Source organism: Pecten maximus, chromosome 1 (assembly GCF_902652985.1).
Source record: "Pecten maximus chromosome 1, xPecMax1.1, whole genome shotgun sequence".
NCBI classification, from domain to species: domain Eukaryota; kingdom Metazoa; phylum Mollusca; class Bivalvia; order Pectinida; family Pectinidae; genus Pecten; species Pecten maximus.
The window spans coordinates 52,574,444-52,601,758 of record NC_047015.1 but is presented as its reverse complement, the minus strand read 5'-3'; the positions used below and the strand labels follow the sequence as shown (position 1 = coordinate 52,601,758).

Genomic DNA, 27,315 nt, shown 5'->3' with positions numbered 1-27,315 from the left:
TTTGTGACTACCCTTGTAGTATTTTGTGACTACATCATTTAACAATATACGGGAGGCCCGTCGTATGCCGTCCAGACCAATTAAAGTGTCTTTCCTAAGAACACAACCACGACAGCAGACCAGCCCTCCTTTTACGTTTCTGAGAAACACGACACGGGTAGGGAGCTCCAACCAAAGCATCTTAGATTTTTGCCTGAATTAACATGGCCGGAACTCTAACCAAGTGAACAACCGCCGCTTCTTGATTATGATTTAAATAAGATAGCTGAATTTCTGTATATCATCATTGAAATGGCATCAATAAATTGTAGCGGTATAATGATATGATACAGTTTTAGTTTTAGCCTAACAAGCATGTACGTGAAAAATTTAAACTACTTGACGGTGTCTGATGTCAGCTATATCAATCAGGTAACACTAATTTACTTCAGCCTTAAAAGAATAATAATTCGATATTTTAACGATGGTTTTTTTATCATAATAAAATTGTATTTAAAATACTCATATGCGAAGCAAAACCCGCCTATAAGCAAAGCTTTTAGACAATTGAAATGTGTTCATAATAATATCATTGTAATTTAGACACATCCAAGAGAAAAATGATGAAATCCACGAATGCTTTAGTTTTAGCCTTGGCCATTTAATGATGTGCCTGGTTTTGGAGGTGGAGGAAAAACCACCGACCTACGATCAGTACAGGCAACTGCCCCACGTGGGTCTACCTCGCAACCTAAAGGTGGAGGGCTAGTGATAAAGTGTCGGCACAACTAAAACACACGGCCTTCGCTGTCCCCATCGACAGCGTCAGCAGTTCAAATAATGGCCACCGGCTTTTTCATTGTTTTTGAAAAAAAAAGCCTATTAGCATATAGTTTCCAAGACGAGAGAATTCTATTGCGACACAGCTGAAAAAGTTACAATATAACAGATACTTTATACTTTATAGGTATGTAAAAGATGAACCAAGTTAAAAGCATTGTTGCCCAGCTTCACAAGTTTGAGAATATCGATTACAGGGGAAGCCAACTTTCAACAACTATAAGTATTTCAATACCGGTAGTATGATATGCTCTCTAGTTATATACACGCACCTTTAACGTACCAGAGCATTCTCAATTCAGAATGTTGTCTGCTATTTTCCGGAGCATAGTAGTTATAAATTTGCGCTTGCTATGTAGTTATACCATTTCGTACCTATTGAAGCATGGGGACCAGCCTCAGTGTCTCGCATGCAATGAACCGTTAACCGTTAATCACACCTATTGCTTGTATTGTCTATAACAGTAAACCATGTCTTAAACCTATATTCGAAAAGTCTATGTTGTTCATTATTTTGTTTGAATTTTCTTTTGTTTTGGCATATCTTTAATTTCTTATCGTTGAATTCCATCATTAATTTTCTCCTGTGATTTCGACACCATGATATTTATTATAGTTTGCTTAGTAGATATATCCTCTCCCTTTCAGATGCCTTTCCGTTTATCATGTTTTGTTTACTATGTTTCCTTATGATTATGTTAAGATTTCAAATAAAAATCCAAGTATACGTCTAAATGATAATAATTGGCACAGCTGACCTTTAGATGACAGTAACCTATGGATGACGTCGAAAATCGGGCCAAATTAAACACCTATCTTATGATAGTTCAGTGTTAGTAAACTATGAATAGATCAGTCTACTTTTAAGTGGTATTATCTTCGAAAATCACCTTCATATCACCTTTGGTGTCGCAGGGACGTGATACACTATGTACGTATGGAAATACCACAGAACCAACTGTTTACTTTAAAATAAAAAAGTGCATTTGAACATTAAACTTGTCAATTGGGCAAAATTTGATCTTTCCGTTAATGTCACAAGCCAATATGTCTTCGATACCTAATATTTGTAGTGATTTTTGCCATTCTTTGTGTTTTATATCCATACAAAAGGTGGGTTATTTTAGGGCTAAATTACGGTAAACAAAATCAAACCACGATATTACATCCATTAAAAAGCTAGATACAGTGGAGCCAAACTTAACTCAACGGCATCATATATTATATTAGCATTGGTCATATATTATATTAGTATTGATCATATATTATATTAGTATCGACCTTGTTTTATATAAGTATCGATCATACATTGAATTAGTATTGATCATCGAGCTGTGTTATGCATAATGATCCTGGCCTGATCTATATTTGAATAACCTACGAATGATACTCTGGAAATTATTTTGGAATTATTGAACATATTGAAACTATGTATAGCGAATATAATATAGGACAGTAATAGATTCCTTTGACAACCTATGTGTTTATCAAAACCCGGAAGTACGTAAGGCCAACGAAATGCCCGTAATTACCAACCCATAATGAGATACGTTCTTGAACTCAGGTAGCTCAAGAGGTACCTATAAAGACTCGTCTATTAGAAATCAGTAAAAACCCAATCACTTTTCCTCATTACAAATAAATCACTTTTCTGTTGGCTCTTTCGAGTTTTATAACGTGTTCCGCAATACTGGCGATAAACTGCAATTGATAGAAATGTACCGATTTTTTAGTAAGATTAGAAAAATAAGGGAGAATTTGCAGATATCCTGTAATAAACAATTCATGGGCGTTTCCGAGGATCATGTACGACGTTTTGTACTAAAAAAACATAAATTGTACTGTCAGAAAACAGATATGTAACAATTATATGGTGATAAATGATGTATAAATGCCATAAGATGTTAACTGGAGTTTTTAATGATGGCTCCGTACATAAGATATAGACGGACCTTTATGAACTAAACGAGATGAGTTACCGGTAATGTTCGTATGTCTGTAGCAACGTCAAGACAAAAATGGCAAGAGTCTAGACCGTACCCACAAAGATTTTGTTAAAGAAAACAGCATTTTCATCAAAACGAACGTCTGAAAGAAGGACTGTCAATTGCTTCAACATATCTTTATTTTAGTTGCTCAGTAACTGTGGTTCCTGTCAATCGGCATAACAAAGTTTATCCAAAAAGTTCATTAAAATGTTTTTTAAGTAACTGACGAATCTTATTTTCACACTAGTCATGTGATCAGCATGAAATATCAAACTGAAAACGACAATAGGATATCTAACAATAATATAATCTTAAATTCTTATTAAAACCAATTTAGAAAAAAAAACATCTACAGATTTTAGACATGATACCCTAGACAATGAACATTTTGACCAGGAGAATAAGATCAGCATTCTACGCATTCATGATACTACCAATGAAGGTATACAATCGGAAATAACACGTCCTCAAAAAGAGTGTCGAAGTAGCCAAGAGCCCTATTGCCAAATATTGAAAGCGTCACAACATATTCTTACTGAAGTAGCGGCCTTTTTAGTCGCAGATATTTATCTTAACTGTTTATGTAAGATTAAAATCCTTATTTCTACAGATTCTTTTTGTTAATCCATTCTACATTAAACATATGTTTAAAATATGTATTGAGTCGTTCAGTATAATCATGAGCATCTAAGACTGTTTGCGATAAATATGATTTGATTGGAAGCGTGATATATCACTTTGATTCAGAAACCTAAACGTCCTTGGTGCACAGTAGAGATGGCATTGTTTTGTTTCAGATGCATTAATGCCTGAATATCAAATGACAATCCATTACTAATAAAACACGACGCCCGCCATAGTTATAATAAAATGTCATAAAAAACAATATGATTGCTTAACATTTCCTGAAATAAACTCCAGCTAATAGGAATTTAAAGTCATGATTCTTTGTTAAAATATATCAGTAGGCACCTCGTATAGGTATCAAATGACACGTCTTTGGGCTAGTTTCTCATATCTTGGTATTTTATAGCGCACGGTGAAGGATGAAATGTACATTTAATATGATGCAAAGTGTTGCTTAATAATCAAGCAAGGTGTGCATGGTCACGTGATATCAGGTAATATTACATAAATGTCATCTTGTTTAGTTTGACATTTTAGATGAGCGATATTATGTACATGTAATATATGTTTATATGCTCGTTAAGGAGCCAATCTCAATCCCTTGTTGCATTTAAATTATTATTACGTTTTAAGTTGTGTCTGGCTATCGTTAACGATAATGTTCTCCGGCTCGTTTATGCCTAAGGTCCGCGCAACAGCCAGGATCATATCACATCATATTGAAAGCTACCGATAGACCATATAAGGTTTAAAGAAGATCAAAATCATCATTTTTTAGATTGTTTAAAAAAAAATCATTTTCTCCTTCTTTTTACACACCGAATATTATCGTGTATAAAGTAACATGAGTACATCCTTATTGCAACGGTTAAGTGTCTAAAGCAAAAAAAAAGAGAGAAAGGCAAGAAGCATTGACTAAATTCGGCGATATTTCGTCTAATCTTTCGCATCAACTTTTATTCTCTATCAAAGCTCCTGAAGACGCAGCACACGGTCAGTTTGTTGTTACATTGTTGGTACCATTTATTCCCTATACAACAAAATATGCATGGATAATTGGCATTTAGCCGATTAAAGTTAGTAGTCAAAACACCAATTATACACCGATATTTACTTTCAGAAACAGAGGCGCTAAGTTCCCATCGAACATGATAAACAAGTTCAGGTGCTAGACACTTGCCAAAAACATGTACACATGGTCAAACAAGCAATTAATTATATCAATCGATAGGGAAATCAGTTATCAAAGACCATTTAGACATAGTTAAGAGGAAGGAACAGTAGTCTGTTTTGTATCAGCAGATTCAGCACTGACAATGTTTGTCTTTCTTCCTTTTTGTGAGTTAATAACCCATTTACCATATCAATTAGTTATATACCACATATATATTCCCTATGAAGTTTCCTTTAAATGGCTCCAATACAACAATTTAAACAATGGACATACAAGGCAAGCTTACCATTTCACTTCCGGCCAATATATTTGCTGAACTGATACTTTTCAGTAACATCTGGTTACTGTATTTAGAGGTAGATACGTTCCTCGCTATCGATCAAAGCCAGCAAAATGTATAGACATGCATGAACATTTATGAAATCCGCAAATTTTTTTCACGATTTTGAGCATTTGACCAGTCCTCCTAATCTGCGTGAGACACGGAACTTGTAACTTGGATCTGTGTGAGTGTACCTCGTTTTGCATGTTCTCTTTATAAAAGTCTTGAAATAGTACAGTTACACAGTTGTCTTCACGCCCTGCTTTTACGTAAATTCTAAATGGAATTCGTTCTAGATCTACATCATAACTGCCGACAAACTGGTTCTCCATACACGTTGATTATTCTGATTGGAAAAATGAAACTTAGCAATCTAAAATAATATTTTACTTTATGCTTTCTAAAAAGGTCGTGGATATAATATCTATAATTGTGGTACCCCTACCTGCACGACGAAGATCTATTAATCATTTAAAAAGTACTGATTGGGGCTAATAATATGATTTACAGTTAGGTTTACTTTTAATTTTCTAATTCACGATATCGATATACATTTTCGTCGTCGAAAAATATATCTCATGGAGGGGCAGATATAAAGACCGGCTGAAATTTTAATAACTCTTGATACATAATTCTTACAAAGCTGTCTTGCAACAGAAAGAAAATTATTGGACATTTCGTTATGCCATGTCTGTGATATCAACATATTATGAACAGCATCATCCTTTGATAGACTCTTGTTGCTGCTTTATCCAAGAGATCTTAGTATCTCTGACGCTTGATCCTCGATCAATCGTTCCTTTTGACACTTCATCCGAAAGTGATATCGATCACGTTGACGCTTGATCTTAGTGACACCTCTCTACGTGGCAAGCCCGAACGAATCGGCACTTTATCTTGATTTTTGCACAAAAGCGGAATCGTTTAGGCTCGCCTCGCAGAAAAATGTGGCGCCTCTGTATCACTGCTATGACGTCATTTCCGTTTCGTTGTATCTTCTCATCTGTCGATAATCCGTGTAAAGTGCTTCATATGATTGCAATCCAATCTTATTATTATTACTTTTTTTCGAAGATAAAACTTTCGTGAAGTCGCCCTTTTCTGTATGTGTTGGACCTTAAAAAACCTTTGCGAGACCATATCTTTTATTTCCCTCTAATCCATTCCTATGGATGCATACCTATGTGATGTCAAAAAAAATCAATATTTTTTTTTTTGATGCATTTTTGGAAAGAGGAGTTAATTGCACAGCAGAAAATGCAAGAACTTCCGGTATGTGTCCTTGTGGTCGTTTTCGTACTATGACAGGTCAAAAATGCGAATTTGACATATATGATTTTAAGTGAATTTCGCTGTATTGACCTTTTACAGGAAAATCTACTGACGAAAACAGTAATAGTATTTTCTTTTAAATTAAGGAAGTTAAATATTTTTGACCCGATTATTAAACTCAAAATAGCAATTTAAGTTACATGTATTCCTACCCCTTTTATTTGAATATTATATTTAAATTGGAAAATACTCATTTTTCACCATCTTTGTAGATGCCACGTCAGAAATCCAAACAAAGTGCTTAAGTAACATCAAAATGTACACCGATGATGTGAGTGATCAATCTAGACTAAAAAAAGTGGTGGATATTGGGCTTTCGATGATGAACAAGAGCTTCACATTGTCATATTGGCTACCAAATTTGCAATTTATCAAATATAAAAAAATATCCTTTAAACAACAGACGTGTAGATTTTTGACATATTTTTCAGATTTTTGTTTGCTATTAGGATTGCCCTTATTTTGATCGTGATAGGAACCATAGAGGAGTACATCCTTATTCCGACCAATCACTTTCTATTTTGATCTCGAATATATTCTTGGGAACTGGGTATTATCTAATTTAGTCTTTAGAAATAGATTCAGAATTTTTTATTTGTAAATACAATGTATCATCAAGTACCGCTGGCTTGATATTATTGGTTGCAGTTGTTTTTTCGAATATGGGTACGAGTAATACATGCTGAACACTGCTGTTGAACATGTTTTCAGAATGTCCCTCACTCCAATAACAAAGCGTGGTATTTTGATACTGAACAAGCCGTAAGGTAAACCTATCATGGGGCAAAGCTTTAAGTTATGAACACACACATCTATGTAGTGTTAGAAGTATACTACAAACGAAAAACCACGGGACGTTCCAACCTTAATGAACTACTACACTCAAATTTCCTTTCAAGACACCACTCGATAATTACATTACCTATATTCACGTATTTATAAAAGTTTAAACAAAAATAGTTCAAACGTGCACACGAAACCGAGTTCATACAGCCATGAGTTTTGGCCTCTCGGTCTCAAAACAACGTTTTCAGTGTCGTCCAATTGCATGACAATGGATATACCACTTCAAAGAGTTACGTGTATTCATTAGCCTACTCCAGGACAAATTTATTCTACGCAAATATATTTGATGATGAACGTGACACACTTGCTATCTCAACAGAAGACATTTGATTCTTCGGTGTGGTATTCATCAGTTGAAATCAATAACGACAATCGATTCGCGTTTGATCAAGTAGCTTACACCTACCTGTAGTTAGTTATTCGTGACTTCTAACCAGGCTAAGATTGAAATTGAGATTAGGGTCGAAAGACAAGTTGTTCGCCTTTGAAACACATGAAAGAATCCAGGTGCTTGAAGATCGAAGAAAATGTTCTTAAAGGTAACGTTGTCATCAAATACTATGCTAAGACGAAAAAATAAAGTCATGTAGTGCAAACTGGTAAATGAAGACAAAGCCTAAATAAATAGATATTTTATTAAGTTGAATAAATGAAATTTTAAACGAATACTTTCTACATATCTTGTTTTGTTTTCACTCTCATAATCGTAAATAATGATATACTTACGACTGTTTTCCGCCAATGCACTACTATCGGACCGACAATAATAACCTATTTACCTAGTTACCCCGCCGTTAAGATGGCGATAGGGTCTTGCTTAGATAATGCTCTAGACAAAGCTAGAACGGACAGCGCTAGGGTCGTTCTAACCCCATTGCAAGCAAGGTTAATGTACTGAAAGCCCGTCTTGTTACAATGCTTATCAATTGTTAGAATACGGTATGGTTGAGAAGTACCAAAACACTTTTTTGGGGTGACAGCGTTAGGACACTGGTGGCTTTGAACGCGATAGAAACAATGCTAATAATTGCTTAGACCGTAATGACAATGCTAAAGTACTGTAGGGATTATATTCCTGTGAAATGGGAATATTTTGACAAACCACTTTTATTGAAAATATTACGTGGTGATGGGTAAACAAAGTATAATTGGGCGTTTCCTATGTCCTCGATAATTGTATGCTAACTTACCTACCAATTTACGAGTGCCGGCTTACGATGATTTAGTTCAGTCCACCAATTCGTCTGTCTGAAAAAAAACAATGTCTCTGTTAGTATTCAAAATAATCCATATCCCGTAATTAAAAGTAGGTAAGGGATACCAAAGAAGTTGCTTATTTATAAAAGATGCAAGTTTATCAATCAAGTTTTTCATTACAGATTTAATACCAAAAACCTTTATTTTTCCTGTATAATTCGTTCATAAATTGCTAGTATTTTCTTTCTTTCTTGCAAAATTTACATTCTGAATGCTGTCTTTATTTAATATAATTTCCTTCTCGAAAATTAGGAATTTCTTATAACCTTATATCTGGTATACGGATATGTATGTCTTACTCCCGTGGAGCTTTGATAAATCATTTGCCATATTTTTTCCGATGAATGAATATTTTGTCAATATTACTAGCTTTTAAATAAGTTTTTTTTTCATTCCAACGTGTCTTACAATATAAAATGTTTGTGTTGACGTTGTATCAAATCAATAGGTGAACAGACCAGCTAAGCAGATTTACAAGCATTTTATTTGACAATGGACGAAAAAAGATATTAAACTTATTACACAGGTATTTTTACATTGTAGTATTGATACAATTAATTTTAGGTATTGCCCTTGGTTAGGTAAAAACTTAACCTCTTGCATAAACTAAATCATAATGAATATCGATAATAATTTCGTTTTACATGCCCACGGTTGTTATAAATCGCTACAAGCATTTATCCTGCGTTTCGTCTCAAAATAATTTTCCGTTGCGTTTGATTTAGGATATTTTTCCCAAGGGAGAATGTGTTACTTCAAAGTTGACAATCCAGTTTTCAATCTAACTTATTCTTATTGCCCGAGTGTCATTACCTGATTACTATTGAACGCGCACGTATCTTTCATACCTATTCATGTATAGAAAAGTACTAAACCCTTTCAGAAGAGTCATCAAGTTCGTCTTCATTGAAGATGTTTTCAGGCAACTAGAAAATAATGGAAGGTATATCTTTAAACGATTATCTCGGGGAACGAAGAATATGAAAACGACAATACAGTTTATTTAGTGTGTCCCAGTTTCGTTTGCAAGACACGCAAAAAGCACCATTGTCTGTTAAAGAATTCTTAGAAAATGGTAATTGGATGTAAATTATGGATTAGCATTAGAGCTTTGAAAACGGTATGCTGTGGTCGGGTTGTCCAATCTAACATCCGAGAATCAAGATTGTCTCCGATTTCCATCATTAGGACCTATTCATATATTGTGAGCGTGTACGCTGCGCGAGACATTGGCCTACTTAAGGTTCATCTAGGCAAGGTTTCTTGAATACCCGCGCTCAACATTCAGATCATTTCCGATACCAAATGATTAGATGCGTCCGTGTTGTGATGAATACAACTATTATCAGTACTATATAATTCGGATACAGCGACCTATGTCATCATTTCAAATCTTTATGCAGCAATGTCATATATCCATATGTTCCTTCCTGTTGGAATTCCTAACAAATATTTTTTTTAATTTGTCTGGCTATGGACTCTAACAAGACCCTGATATTTTTGATAAAAATGTATGCATTATGATTATATTAATTTAGAGAAAACAAAACTCACAAATATATCACATTGCATATTTCTGTATATTCAAGATTTCTTCAGAAGGATTGCACTAATCTAATAACAAAATATCAACCACATTCCAAACACCAAGCCCAAGACCATTGTATTTCAGAGAAAAAAAACAGCTCACGAAAAGTAAATGTTTTCAGCTACAGAAACATCCCTTTTACATCAAACTTAATTATATATCCCTTAAAACGAAACTTTTTTGTGAATCTGAAAAAAAATATCTGATTTCTCACAGATTATTTCTTAGATCTAAATTTAAGATATCCGACTTACTGTGCTCTAACATTCCGATATGAGTTTTATAATTGTTCTTGAGAGAAATGTATTCACTGTAATTTGACTGATATTCTTAGGTTAATTCGCAGCGTGACAACAACTTCACTAACGCTTTCGCACGCAACTCACAATTCAAGGCCCACTCTTCGTTTATAAAATAAACTGATGTAGAGTGTCAGTAAAGCAATTACATCCCAACTGCTGACATGCAAAGCGAGTGTTTTATTAGTTTATCATAGAAATGTGTATTCGTATGAGCCTTAATTCATCTCCGATCTAATTTATAGCCATGGTACACGTAAGAGTTTTGGATGACTGCAGTTAATTTTGCCTGGTAGAGTAATTCTTTGGGAGCAATTCTAAATGTGCACTAATGGTATGCAATTCGTAGAAACATAGCGGGAATAACGACGTACACAATAACAAAACTCAAAACTAATAGTACATGCTATCTAACCTCTACTAAAACACAATTAGAATTACTGTTACAACACTAGCTCAGGTATAATGTGTTATTCATTTTGGTATCCAACGTAAGATACGATTTGAATTCGTCCCAGCAGATTCGGAGATTTCTCCTGGTCTACTAAAGTAGACATTGAAGAGGCCAAATTAAAAATGCTACTCCCAAAGCAACACTTTAATTTCTGTCAGTTACTTATTCCAGTCTTCGACTTCCTATATTTGGTCTGAGGACACCCGTCCCCATATGACCCTGACTGGCTTTGTCTCTAAGACATCAGTCCTTCAATGACAATGATTGTTTGTGTCCCCAAGACACCCGTCCTCATATGACCCTGACTGTTTTGTTCCAAAGACACCCGTCCTCATATGGCTCTGATTGTCTGTGTCCCTATAGACAACCGCCTCATTTGGTTTGGTTAAGGACGGCCTCTCGTGCATGCAATATGCATGCGTGTGGTCGTTGCGTGTGTGTGTTTTTGAGGCTACGATATGTCCGTGTTAAATTATTTTTCTTTGTAATGGTGCGGAACTTTTGCAGATCTATTTATATATATATATTTATATATAAATAGATGCATAAATAAAAAAGAAAACAACAACAGCAACCAACGTCTTTACATCAAACTATTCAAATTTTAGTGCCCACTAAACCAGAAGGCATCGCTGCGACTGAAAATTTCCGATGCCTACAAGGCACATAAGATGTAGGACCCACATGTCACATAATGACCTGGCACTGACTGAAGTATATTAAAAGCCATAGGACTCAATTGTATTGCTACTATTGACCAAATTGGAGCCATATAAATCCTTGTACTTAAAGTCATTGGACATTTTGCAATACTTATTCATTTAAGTACCTTTATAATGTAGGAATGTATTCCTTCGCACATGGAAAATTTGATATCCGAGCTGAATTGAATATATTATCATATTGAAGACAACACTTGTGAATAATTATCGAAAACTGTATCATCTTCGAACATTTTGAAGTATAAAGCATGCTCAAGTTAGACAAGTCTTGATCCAACAATGGAGTAATGTTATATCTAGTTCTTGACCGCGAGATTTTAACACGTGTTTGCTTATTTTGGAAATGGTACTTTGACCTATATATACATACATACATACCGTATTCCCTATGGAGATCGTTTGAATTGGTGGGAATTAATACAAAACTGCGGCTTGGATTACCAAGCAACAGGTGATGGAATCTGGTGAATCCAGCTAATTGTCCAATTAGGATTTATATAGGAGCTGTGCTATATGGCCATTCCCTAGAGTCGTCCAACGTATGTTTGGAATTTCGCCCTGAACAACAAGTAGAAGTAGCAACAATTCTGATGATACAAACATGTTCGCTCTGCAAGCAAGATTTTCCAACCCTTTTCATCCATGACCAACAGATTTTTTTTTTTTTTAGTTTCCTCTCAATTGTGGTACCATTATTGAAAACATTGCTTATCGAAATGCATTGCACATACAATACCATTTAAGGATGTACATTTGAGCTTGAAAAATAATCTCGACTTTGTGGAACAATATATAAATGCTGGTTTACATTCAAACGCAATTTTCTTTTAATAGAATATGTCCATATTTACAATAATAATAATAAAAAAAAAATCAAATCAAATTAAAAAACAATTGCAGGTACTCTTCATGTACATGTACAGTATCGTAGCAAGAAACGCCTTCCTATCTTTTTACCACATATTTTTAACATCAGTCAAGTCGATCTATTGAACTGTGTTCGGTGCTTCGCGATTACGTATAATTCAATCAATATAATTATTTGTAAAGCCTCGTTTTGAATGACTTATGAGGCATGGGTTCCCTTGTTATTACTTAATGAACTTTAGAACCGTAGATATCTGTTATAGGATTAGTAACTATTAATATTTCATGTACGTGATTAATTGTATGGGTTACGGTTAATGTACGTGAGCCGCAGTTGAATCGATCGCTGTGTTTGAAGTTGAATTAGTGTTAACCAATTCTAACGGAAACATTAGCGAGAGTGATGTGTGGATGATTATAAGCGCGCCGATTCATTAGGATAGGATTTGATTTTAACTGCAATATTAATCAAATGAAACGTTCCTATACTTTGCTATGATTGATGCCATCGTATCTTTCCATTTCCTGCAAAAAGGACTACAGTATGCATCATTTTATTCTGTGACGAAAATTTTATAACGTTATAGAAGAATGTACATTGAATGACGTTGAAAAATGTGAATATTGTTACATGTATTGTATGCTGATGTTACATTTCGAGTATTCTTGTAGCATACACATTGCTTAGAGAAAGGCAGTACGATTTTGCATGTGTGACCTGCTTTTCATGAACGGTGAAAATACTTATATAATCGGTAATATTATTTTATTGCTTTTCACACTAAAGTCAATCAGCTATTATCGCGCTAATTTGCACTGTATGTATATTGTTAGACTGCACAAAATAAATAGTCTAGTTCATTATATGAAATAAACTATGCTGAAGGAGGTTTTTCAATTTTGGTTGATCTTGCATGAAGTTCAAACGTCCCTGTCTATGATATATTATCCGATTATTATATTTCATTGGACAACAAATTGTTTTCATCCAGTAATTTATTAAATAATCTTGTGTTTTTATACAATGTATGTGTTTTTATACAATGTATAGGTTTTTATCAAACGCTATATAATGGAAATCATAAACTAAACAAAATATATTAACCGTCTCTTCGGCACATTAATGTATGATTTATGATGGGGAATTTTTGGCCGCTGAAACATTTAAACATTGATTTATTAAGTCAGATATATCAGGAAAAGATCCAGGAAAGCCTCTAAGTACGGACCATAATTGACCATTGGCAATGGCGAGAGAGACGGTGATTATTGAGAAATCTTTCCATTATTCCCCGGTATAAATGGGCTTTACGTAGATGATTCTGTGTTGGAAACAATTGATGTTAATATATCGGTAGCACTTGGCCTGTCTCGACATTGCACCAAGAGACACACAACGTCATCATGAACATAACAAGTCTGGTGCCAAGTACATAAAGAACAGACAATGCGGTTGTTATGGTGTATAAAACACTCAAACGAAATCGATAGGTACTTCTATCTTCATTGTTACTTTTTATGTGTATATAAGGGGAAAAAAACAGAAATTTAGGGATAGTGAAGCATAAATGACAAATGAAGACAAAAGCTGGCGAGTAGCAAAATGATTAACAATTTTGCTCCATGTGCAGGAACGAAAATGTTTTTTCTTCCAACATCATAAGAACCAAAATTGACCTGCTGGATAATAACACAATATCTAAAACCTTAAATAATTCTCCCTATTGATGTCCATGTAGACATCCCTGTTAAGCACGTTTTTATAAAAGTTAATATGACAGAACAGTCTGGTTGGGTGTTATAAGTGGTATTCACATTTGAATTTTGATGCTAGTATATTAGAATGTCTAATGTACCTAATTTGACACCATTTCTATAGATGTGTTCCGGATATATGACCTTATATATTGCGGTAACGTACCATTCAACCGATACACGAGGTGCCATAAACCAATTTAGAAAAAAGAAAACTCGGCGACAGTATTACCAAATTAAACTACACATAGACATCTACTTGCCGACAAAGAACCGGTACAAAGCATTTTTCTCCATCGTAAAACACATGTTTAATACTTTTCCCTCCCCCAGAACGTTTTCCGTTGCTAAACAATTGTTCTATTGGACATAAGCACCCAATTTAAAGCATCACACTTTGTTCAGAACTCATATAGTCTACGTCACTTATATCACCGTCTATATTACAGTATTGATCGCAAGCATTTTCGATTTCCGCTCAGTGAACATAATGTTTTTTATTTGCTTTACACATCGTCTTTATCAATTTAGTCAGACAATTTCAAAAAAAGGCTCGTTTGCGTCGCCGGGGACTTCAATAAGAGACGGATCGATCTTTGCCATATACTCTGTAAAGTCGCCGTCTCTAATAGCCTTTAATACGTGGGTCTGTTCCGAGAGGACATAGGAATTTTACCCTGTTGTACACAATCATGACGACTTGATTGATAGTTTTCAAAATGATCCACTAAAATGTCTGCAAACGGTAACAGAACAAGTGTGATGGATCGCGTGTCATTACAAGGCGAGAATCTGAGAAGTTCCATATGTAATTTAATCCTATTTTTATCCAGGATTGATATAAAAACATTACTCAAAACCCGATTGTTACCAAGAAAAGCATAAGATTTTCGTTAACGTCTATACCTTTATTAATGTGTTGGAATTGCACTTGAAAGTACGATATGGATATATCATTAATACTAATGGAATAATATTTAAAAAAATTGATATTGTAGACTGCTGATTTGTCGTATAAATCATCCATTTGTGTATTTGGATTTGTTAGGATAAAACAAGAAAATGCAATGGTTTGGTATGGTGTGGTACCGTTAAATGTCCTATCAACATCCCCCCACCCCTCGTCTGCGTGTGATTTGAGAGACTACAGTATATCCGTGTTTGTCTCTTTGTGATCTGATCACGAATCCGATTCCGACTTGGTAGTGCTACCTCACTGAAAGATCAGACATCATCCAGCCGGTCATCTCATCTCATCACACCGTATAGACTCGTCCAGAGGAAGGAACCCGAAGCCAATCACAGGGGCGAACATTCAACAAAAAGCCAAAGGTGAGGAAATGTCTAGGGAGAGCTTTGACGGAAGAAATGATTGATAAAGAAGCGATAATGTATGATTTAAAATTTAGTCGCAATTTCTAATCATGCAATGTGTGCTTTAGTCTTCGCCCTACCTGCAGGGCCACCATGCCATGGAGTTATCCAAAACACACTCAGATATGTTTGTATATGTCTGTTTACCTTATCGATTAAGAAGTTTTAACTCTACTAAAGTGAAATTTGTAAAACAATCTGATGTCGAAAATCAGATTACTGTTCTGTCTTAATGTTTGAATTATTGACGTTTGGTTGACATCAGTCCGTTGTAACTGAAGCTTCAATAGCGATTTTGATCCTAAAAAACAAATAAATTTTTTTATTGAAATTTTACAATTAATTATCGATGTTTGAATAGAATTTATTTGATAATAAACGAAAAACGGTCATTAAATATAGTCTAGAGCATTCTAAGCAAACCAGGAAGCTTTCATGGTGATTATTACAATATCCTGAAAAGTTCATATCAGTTTCGCCTTGATTTAATTCATTTATTTACTGAATTGATTGAAATAGAAACCAAAAAATCTGTATCACAAATCACGAGTAGAAATCATTATGTTATAATTGCAATGAGCCTGTCCGGATTCATTGGTTTCATGTTTATGTTTTCCTTTCCAGTTCCGTATCGGGACAAAACGTGTCGGTTAGATCGTAGACTGACTGCAATACACAGTGTCCGTTTAACATTAACAAGTCAATATCCCAAGTTGTACCAGGGAGGTGCGAGTTTCTGTTTAAAACACGGAAGGACACATCTGTTTACATTCAATACCAATTAATTTTTTTGTTTTGCTTGTCCATTAGAAGAACCGTCCGCATTTTTTCAAGTGAAATGAAACTGATATTTTTTACATCAAAACAATTTACAGCAACATAATCTTCTTTGTTTTGTTAGCACGTTTGAAAATTGAAAAGAGTAAAATAAATAGTCATGAAATAAACTTCCGCGTAGACACAATGAAGGCGATTAGATTTCACTCCGTTTCTGTTGCGATCTAATGCAGTTAAGTCCTTTAAATTAGAATCCTAGACAATAGAAGTCGACTTCTCGTTAATGTAAAAGAGATTTACGAAGTTGCTGGAGTTTCGGATATAGGCCAGCTAGTTGTTATGCAGAATTCTCCCCGAAGACGAATTGGAAATACCTAGGTTTAGAGCCCTGGGTTGATATGAAAATGTCAGCAGTTGGATAAAAATATCTTATTACCAAATTCTAGAGAAACGACCCTAGAGGATCAAAATCATTGTAATACGGGTTGTTGATAGTCGTTTTCTCATGAAAATATTATATCTGTCCCTTACATTCATACGAAGATTTAGGAGTCATCATGATTTGAAGAAACAATTAAACAAAGGCATTATTTGGATTGCGTCATTCATCTGACTAAGGAGTACGTATTAGTACTAATACACATTTTAACGAAACCACTCCTTCCCCAGATGTTATTTTTACTTAAAAAATGTTTACTGTACTATTATTCGTAATAATTGTTTGACCTTCTCAAGTAATTTATGTCTGTAACGTTACATGGGGTGATTTGAAAACATTCCGATTGCTTGATAGTAACATTACGGTCTTTCAGAGGAAAAGTGGAAATATTGCATATATTGCACCTCTTCTGACAATCGGATTAAAATCTTGATGGTCATTCTCACTACGTTTCATGAACAATGAACATCTATATTTTAATTAGATTGCTCTTCGGATATTTTATGATTAGTTGAAGCCTTTCCCCTTGCTATTCAACACATTGCTTCCTGCTATTATTTATTTGAATATACTTCTTCATTTTTCATTAAATTATTATTATTTTATACGCCGCATTCAGATTGCAGTAGGTATTACTAATCTTAGTAAGCGATATATATGCTGGCTGATTTCCGCAATGTCGCATTGGCGCCCCCATGAATCTACAGCTTTTTTAACATAACGTACCTATTCACCGTCGGTAGGTATCATATAATGTACACAATAACCGCGGGGTGTGTTTCCCACGTTTTGGAGAACAACGACATTCATTAGGTTTGTAAGACTAAATCAAACCACTTCCAATCAGTGTCTTACTTACCATAGTTCAAAACATATAACCGTAAACATATAGGTAAATATATTTGAATTAGTGTATAATCCTTCTACCAGCACCAATTACCGTATGTAACCAGTCTACCGCGTGTTGGGGAATGATCCCGTGAAAAATATCATTTTTGTTCTGCTTTTATCAGTCAAAACACTGCTTACAAGCGACCGTGGGAGAACTTTTGAGCTGCACAGGTAGATTTTGCTATAAAATGAACTAAACAGAATATCTACCAGTATATTCAGTAATAAAAAAAATATATTTCACTCTTGGTGCTAGTATTTTGATAGTTTTCACTCTTGCTGAGCACTCGTAAAAAGTATCAAACTATTAGCCACACTCGTAAAATATATTTGGTATTACTAAAAATGCTGTTATATATCCTCTATTTTTCAGCATAACCTGACATGATCATATCATCATATCGTGGGTTCCTACGTTGATTTTGTTAGCATATTTATTCGGGTGGATTGCGGAATGATCCCTTTATGTGACCCCCCAGAGCTTCACACCTCAATTGCGAGTGATACTAAATAAGGTCACGAGCCCTGGTTCCATCACAATGCGCTGCTCTCTAGTTGCAAAAATGACATCTAAGATTGGTATTACAAAAAATAAGTATAATATATCATGTTTTGTATCAAATCTGTTCCGAACGATTTAACATTATTTGTAATAAATTCCTTAGTTTATATCTACACGATACATATCGCACACCCTTCGTCACTTCGTTTCAATCGCCCGTCGTGCAGACGTCGTGCGCACATCGTGTAACCTGGCCGATAGGATAACTGTAAAAGTTCAGATGTTATGAATTAGGCTCCAAGTGTTAAGTATTCACAATGAATTAGAACCATGAATTTAATATATTATGACTATAATTGTATTTCATATTAACATAGTATTTATGCTGATTTATTATCAGTATTGCTTATCTTTCTCGTCGTTGGAGAACTGTATACATTGTAGACAATATACTATCCCGAACTTTCCAGCGATTAAACAGATTCGCGACTATTGCATGTAGTATGACATATTTCATAAGAATGACAATGAGTGACAATGGGTGACAATGATATCATACTTTACCATCCATAATCTTAGAAGCGATTTCCTTACCTATAAATATTTGACCTTAAACCCAACTGATAAAAAATTCTTTTCAGTCGCTCTTGCCTCGCCCCACCCCACAAAAAAAACAAAAAAAACCCAATTTCATCTTTGTTGAGTATACAGATAATATCCTCTCTACAACACTGTGGAGAATATTATATAAGTAATTTCTTTCTCAGTTTTTCCTCGGCACGCATTGTTTAAATGCGTTTGGAGTTACAATGTTAGTTATAAAAGACAAAACAACACACGAAGCCGCGGAGACATCGGAATGACCGTTTACCATCCAAAGTATGGTATCACATGGAGCAATCATCTGGTAGCTTCGGAACACCCTTTGTCATATCCATACAACCTTATTATAATAGGGAGGTCTCATTATTCACAGACTCCCACGGGGAGTTCCATTATTCGGTTAGGTGATGAATATTGAACTAGAATATTACATGACAAATCACAACTTTGATTGTCAACGGTAGGAGTTGATTAGTCTGTATATTATTAGCATACAGCTAGTGTATATCCTCATCAGTAACTGTCAGGGTTACTTTGATAAATGTTCCGATCAACGCTCCATTAATAGATATCATGTATGTTGGTTGTCACTTTCGATGTCTTTTGTGATAATTTGCATACGTCGGACTTGGGCCATATAATTTTGTTCGCTCCCAATATAGTCCTTTGTCAATAGACCGAAAACAAGCGAAGATTGTTTTGTCTTTATTATTGTTAAACTATTAAAATACGATCATTATTTCTTCGGATCGTTTCAAATTAGCGTGTCGACTAGATAATTTAAATCAAAGGAAGCTCTAAGTTTTAACACAAGATTTACGCGTAATTATATGTGTCACCTGTCCAGCTTTGTCAATATCATAAGTATTTTATATGAGTTACTCAATGATATGACTGAAGAGACTAATAAAATTGAAGATCATATCTTAAAGCTCTAAATAACCAGAAACTTATTAGGTAATAGGTGTGAGAAAGGCAGAAATGAAACATTGTTTATGAGGGATGCATTATAAGCACATTTGTAATTGAAACGCTTATAGTGTACTTTAACGAATAGCTTTAACATTGATTTTGATCTAGTTCCAGAAATCTAAGGTTTTTATCCCAAATAATGCTTAAATCCACGAAATGCTCTACTACATATGATAAATTCAAGACCGAGGTTTTGTTGGGTTAGCTCTGATACTTCGTCAGAAACAGACTTAAACTCAAAACTTATCAATGATTTTCTTCTTAGTTCTGAAATTTGAGTTCTTTTTTACCCAAACGATACAAAATCGAAGAAATGCTAGCAAAGCGTGTAATGAATTCAGCTATACATCCAATGACATAACAATGACCAAAGGTAACTGCTGAGGTTTTTATACATTGTCAGAAGTTTGTGTTGCCTGTGTAACATCCATTTTGTTTCCTGTAACAATGTACTGGATGATTACCCCAACCATCCCCGGCCACAACTACAACCACAACCACCTCTTAACCACAACATAACACCAACCCTAATCGTAGTAGTTTGACCGGTCAAAAGTTCCTCTTTTGTTAGAATTGCCTACCTCAGTAATAATGTAAAACAATCCCTCAGTTTGAAATGTATTTTGATATATCGTAGCGACCAATATTATGAAATTCAATTAAATTGATTATTTCAAATGTCTAGAGATAGGGGACCTTTCTACTGCGTCCAGAACACATCTATTATGTATCTATCAAATATGTTAAACATATCGTTTTTAATTTTTTACATGTCCTCTTTTATTTTCAATAATTTATAATTCATTATCATAAAAAAACATTGAATTGTTAATGTTTAATTCCTGAATACCGTGTTCAGGTTCTTCTCCGACTATTAGTCACACAAATCTCTCTTTCTACCTTCTGACCTTCGTCTAATAAACCTATTGAAATAATTTTCGGATTTGAAAAGTATAACATGATAAAGACAAAAAAACATGATAAACATCATTGTTTGTTGTTTTTATTACGGATCATCGACCAAAAAACAAATTAAGTTCTAAATATTTCACAGCGGTTAACATATTCGGCTTGTGTACATGCCACAAAAGACATCGAAAATGACTAAAAACACATGATATCTAGTCATTGATCGTTGAACGAAAACTCTTATCAAAATAACTCCATAAGGTGTTGATGAGGATACACACAAAGTTAAATGAGAAATGCATAATAATTGATGCATGTAAATGATTAATGTCTCTTTCCGAATGGTTCAGAGATGAATGAACTCATTAGCATATCCCATATGACACTGGTACCACAACAACAACAGCAACGTATGCTCTCTATATCACCGTAAGGGGACTCTACGTTTGTAAGATTAATTGAAAGTTTTGGATTCACAGCGGGTGTTCATATTAGGTCGATAATGGCTTCCAGACACATTTTAAGGTCACATGCATAACAAATACCGATGTTACATGCACTGATCACCGTATTAGAAGTAAAATATACTATGCCTATGCTACGTGATATTTGCGGACCATTTTTGAGCATCTATGAATTTGGTACATCTGTAAGAGGAGTGGGAAAATGCACGGCCAGACCGGGGTTCAAACAAAGGACCTCCAAACACTGTCGGGTGCTCTACCAATTGAGCTACCTGATCGACCCGGTCCAGTTCCACTACATTCTTCCCTCCCTTTTTAGGTCTTCGAAACCGAAGACCAAAAAACTCACAACCCAGGTTCGGGTTTCCCCTTGTCAAGTATTCACCTCACTTGAAACAAGGTTTGGTCAGACACCAAACGTAAAAGAAGTTGAAAAAATAGGGCAAGACGGGGTTCGAACCCGGAACCTCCGAACACTAGCGAGATGCTGCTTGGTCGCCAATGATCGTCCCGGTCCAGTTCCGATACACATCTACTTATGTTTCTATTATTGGTGGAAAAATGTCTGACACATTCGTCACATATAAAAAATCCTCGCATTTCAAGAATATCATTTCGCATTCCTTAAATTTGAACTTTAATGCCACTTTACCTTCTTCGGAAATAGGGAATTAGATTCTAAACGTACATTTGCACTATAAGATCACGTTGTTACCAGAACGGACACCAACCTTTAAAACAACAATCGATTATTATGAATAAAGTGTGTTTCTGAGGGATACATATATTTAAGTACATTTACCCAATTTGGTAACCAATGTACCGTAAATAGAGTTCACAAGATGACATTAAAATATCTCTCGGTGTCGATTCTATCGCACAGGAACAATCCGAAAGTAGACTGGCTCCAGAACTGTAATTATGACTGAGTATCGGGAGGAAACAAGTTCCATGGGATTATTCTGAAGTACAAACTCAACAACCTTAAGTCGCCATAGGATTAGTCACATCTTAGAAGGGGCAAAAATACAGTAGGAAAACAGATTGCATAATTCTGTCAATTAAATAAATTTTCCTGGATATTTATCAACGGGTAACTAGAAACAAAAACACGAAAGAAACAATGAGAGACGGTTATGATGAAAGAGTGCATTCAAATCGATATGTGACCTGCCATTTTAAGCTCTTAGCGGAAAGGGAGGAACAAAGTAATATAAACAATCATTTTGAATTTGCATCAATATATATGACAAATTTGGTATATTAGAAATACTAAAATTTGCGAAATGGGAGCTTTACAGCATTCATTATCCCCTAAATTGCAAAGCAGAGCATTAACTATACAGATAATTTCATTTGAGTGAAGTTGATATATGACGTCACTAGAGGGAGAGCAGGAAAATCCAATAAAGTCCGGTACAATGTAAACTTTCAAACACCATCCTTTCAAAATTCGATTACTTGAACCTCTTCGCGAATGAACTCTTGACAATCTGCAAATACTAAATATTCGAAAAGTCCTTGAATGTTATAGAGAAGGCACGGCGCTTACAACAAAATTAAAAAAAACAAACACTTTTGATTGACTTTTATGGAAACGAGAAATTCCAACCACCCCCGTTTGAGTTTATAACGCTACTCGCCACTGTATCATTTTTGACAAATAGAATGTAATTCAAAATCATAAACTTTGATATTATTTTCAAGAATACAAATATCCCACTTTGTAGAACTGAGAGGTTGCCAGCTGACTTCAATAAGATTATAAAATTTGCGAGGTTAAAGACTAAAGAAATACTTGACATTTGTTTCGTATCACCAGTATTATGTTAACCAAATATCGAAAAGCAAAATAGCAATGCACCGAAATGTCAATGTTGCAACAAACAAATTGAGTTAAATCCTTATTAATCACAATCACCGATGATGAACAGTTTGGATAAAAAAAAATTGAAAGACAAATAACGAAATAAACTTTTCTTTCTCCCGGAAAGACACAAAACTGAATAAAATTGCCTTTGTTTTATTTCAAGAAATCCATTTTGATTACATTCGACCGTTTAATGTTTCTGTCAAAATGCCTTAATCTCATCACACAAGAAAATGAAGACTTTGGTCTCTAGTGGATAACAGCTTCATGGACATCAAAACGAATATTTAAAATCAAAGAGAAATAAGAAAAAAAAACGTATCATTTGAAATAATATTGCAATTTTCCGTTAGCTCGACGATTTAAAATCGGATCCGCATGCGTGTTCGTCATTTGCATATATTAGTTAATATAATTTTCATTATGTTGTTCAGGCATTAAGCGTCAAGAGGATACAGATCACTGTCACCACCTCGTCTTTGATTTGAAATACCTTTGTGTTGAAATGTGGACTATCAGAGGTTATATCTCATGGAACATGAATGCGATTTTCGGCTTTAAGAAGTAGGGATTTGGATAATTACTCATTGCTCAGATAAAGAACAGAAGTGTCCCACGGCTAAAAATAATTTCTTCAGTTGTATATACAGACAACTTTATCGAACCAAGAATGCCAACAGAACAAAACCATTTGATAAACTACATGAATCAATTTCAGTTTGATATTTAATGTCTAATGAACAAGTTATGCAGACCTATGTTTGTTCTCGGTTTCGCATATGTGACAAAGACGAGAAAGCATCTCTGAAATGCATATTTTCAGTGAAATCACACTGAAAGGTCCTACATGGACACGGCACCATGACACCCGACTAGGTCACATTATATACACCACGGGAAACCAGTCTTTAATGTCATTAAGCTGAAATCAGTAGAGAACAAGAAAAGATACAATTTAATATTGCACATGACCCTTCTATACAAAGATATGATAGCTTTGGTAGAAATCAATTGCCTCTTCTCGAAGTTGAAGGTCGAACGTCACAGTGGTCTATGCTGAATTTGCATGGAATGAATAGTATATATGTATTAAAAATGCTTCAATATATCTGAAACAATACCACTTCGAGCCGGTCTAACACTACTGCATATATTCAGAAAATCTCAGCATAAATCATCAAAATCGATGCTCTTCACAGTTACGAATTCGACCACTTCTTCTTGGTCTTTCGATAGGTATTTTGCCTGATTACTACATATGTAATATACCTCTACAATAACACACATAACGACAAAAGTTCTATATCCTTTCATCCGTAGAATCCATTTAATAATTTAAATTCAACTTCAAGATAGCAATCATTATCGATCGCATGACGGATTGGCTGCATTCTTCAACACGAAAGGTCATGCTCAAGTATCTCAACGGAACTGAAAACAGTATAGTTCTCTCAATAAAATTTCTGCTCAACTGATTTGTTCTTTACGTCAGGGAAAAAAAACGATCGCATTTCCTACAAATCCAGCATAAACCATTGTTACGTTCGACCTTCAGCTTCGAGAAGAAGTAGAAGAGGCAATGAATTTCTACCGAAGCTATCTTCATACCTTCGTATAAAAGGGTCATGTGCACTATTACTAATACATCAAATTAACAATGTTTCTATAAACTACTTTTATCAGACGTATTTGATGATCTGTTTCATTTATCAGCTAGATTTAATTTCAGACATTTTATCAGAACAGTGAGCTTTAATCAAAGATTTAACGACATAACAATTAAGGGAAATGATGTAATTCAGTAAACAAATTGTTGTTTGCTTTTCATTAGCTGTGATTGATTAATGCAATTCTCTTCTCTAAATCATTAAAGCTTGGAGGTAGTTGAACCGTTACTAATAAGAATCACTTTGGATACAAAAAAAATATTTAAAAAAAAAAAAAAAAAAAATGAAGGTGAATCATACGAGGAGGTTATACCTATATACTATTAAAGATTTGGTTTTATTTTTCAACGTCCATTCAGGAGCTTAGGTCATTTAAAAAATAAGGACTTATTTGACAATCGTATTAAGACGGACGATGTGGACATTGTTTCAATTCATCCAATTCGTTGCATTACCGGTAAGCGTTGAATTTGTACCTGCTGCACCCATTACATTTTCTGTATTTATGAAATGTGGGGAGGGGGTGTCATATGTTGCGCCCCGTTCTGATGATGCAAAGTAAATAACTAATCTCCGGAACTGCCGATGCGGTCCTCAAAGAGAAATGTGTTTCTTTGATGTGAAGTGGCATCAGGGGCAATCACGGACATGTTTTTATTTGTCAAGTCCCTCTTGATATTGTCACTCATTTGACCATTTTGTTGAGCTTTTGGCCCTGTGAAAAAGGCTGATAGAAAAAATCCCTTTAAATATCTGTTGTTAATATGGTCTTTTGACGCTTAGCGTTAGTGTTTGAAATGAGGGTTGGTTCGCCTGTTGTCAATATTCTGTGGCCAGGTGTTTTAAAAGTGTCAAGTTGTGGCATATCAATATGGTTGCATCTTAAATTCGTTATGAAAAGCACCATATCTTGCAGACAACGTTAGCGAAAGGCAGTCCTGTGTAAAAACGACGTAGAACAACACCAAACCGAACCCAAGCAAAAAATATCAAATGTGCGTGCGTTAGACATAACAAAATAAAAGAAAGAAAGAACATCAAACACGATATAATATTAACCTTGGTCTAGAATTTAAAAGCTGAACGAGTTCACATCCTCTGCCCTATTGTTGAAGATTATAGGATTTCAATTCTGAACGTCCCCATATACATTTAAACTGACGCGCCAGCAAAACACCCAGACAACCCTTGTTTCAAAGGTCAAATAGTTTCCCTGCTAATATTCCTTCCCTTCCCCGACCCTCTTTCCCGAACGATTCTTCGATGCGGGTGTATTGCAATAACTGTATGTCTGTACGCACGGTTAGATAACCTTTGGTTTATCTGTTTACATGGGCCTGCCGTACCGTCATGTATTTCTGTGTTAAGTGTCTTAGGATTCCACGAGAAATCCTAGTTATTACATTAACAGCATCGTTCTGGTAATCTCAGCATTGAACGAACACTGTAGGGAGCCTGCAAATCGTATCCATCACAAGATCTAGTTCTTAAACATCGCTGACGTACGACATATATTCATGTTAACAGCAGACACACGATGCCGAACATCAAAAACGATAACACACACAGGGGAATCACAAAGGACTCGCTCTATGATAAAACACCGAGCGGAAAATTGGCTGTATCGTCTGAATTTCAAAAATACAGTTTTGCAGGAAGTAAGCGTCATTAATCTCTCTGAGAATAAAGATTTCGTCATTGTTTTCAGGCATTATAACGTTTGATTGGCAGTTTATCGAGAGTAAAATTCTTTGATGTTGAAAATTGGGTTTATATTAAAGTGGTGACTTATGACAAGATTCAACGCAGTGTTATGGCTTGGGGAATACGTCATTGGAAAGGTAAATACAGGAATTTTCTATAAATACTGGTATTTTCTCTTTGATTGTCGGAGAAGACGCCTGATAAAATGATATCGAGCTTTCAGTGATGGCGATTTGCCTTATTATTCTATACGGTATTTGTATTGGTATGCTTGGATGGATTTAGAAGAAAAAAAGTATAAGTTGCTTAATGGCATCGTGGACGCAACCAGATTGATATGATAGGTTTCACCAAATGGGGAAACAGGCTAATGCGGTCCCGACCTCCTCCATCTTTACGTGGTACAGCTTAAGGCTGGGAAGGCAGACAGAGACGTGTAAAACCAACCAAACCAACCAACCACTGACCCAACAAACCAACCAACCAACCACTCATCCAACCAACCATTTTTTTATCATCAACAAATACATTACAAGCCTATTAAATTAGTAATAGAAGCAGTAAAATAATGGTAAATTGCGTTAAATTTTAAATCAGGATCATCAGTATATCAAGTCAGCGTCTTTCATACTATTTGAATGACTTGGTCAGGTATGAATAGGCATGGAGTCACTTAACCGACCAAGTGGTTTCTTTCAGGGTTAACCGGGTTTCGAAACGGCTGAGTAAGAGATAGAACGTTTTTTTGGTTTTGTTTTCATTTCATGAAGGAAATTGTGAAAATCGCCAAGGCTCGCAAAGAAAAACAAAACAAAAAAAATCACAGAAAAAAACCCTGAAAAAAGCAGTGTTTGATGGTATTTTATATGAAATCAAAACTCATCTATAATCCTATATGTATTACAATTTGGTAATAACGCGAGTCTTTTGTACAGTTAGCTAAGATAACAGTAAAAATACGATAGGTGCAGCACTAAACAATTCAAAATAAACTGTAATAGGTGTTACGGTAGCTCAAAACGAGTCTAAACTCGTACAAATCGCAGCTTCCATGTGAAAGAATCTCGACTCCGAACAATCAAATATTTTCCTT

The 27,315-nt window shown here is 35.0% G+C and overlaps 1 protein-coding gene across 5 annotated transcripts in view; it reads right to left on the bottom strand.

Annotated features, from left to right (window-relative positions):
- The window catches only part of LOC117337749 (allatostatin-A receptor-like), a 96,165-nt gene that overhangs the window by 18,369 nt on the left and 50,481 nt on the right, over positions 1–27,315 (bottom strand). For 3 of the 5 annotated variants that reach the window (XM_033898890.1, XM_033898859.1, XM_033898866.1), the window contains exon 2: positions 8,303–8,356. The gene's annotated coding sequence lies outside the window, so the exon portion shown is untranslated. Of the gene's footprint in view, positions 1–8,298; positions 8,357–27,315 lie in introns of all 5 variants that reach the window. The other 2 variants (XM_033898881.1, XM_033898875.1) reach the window with 1 other exon arrangement.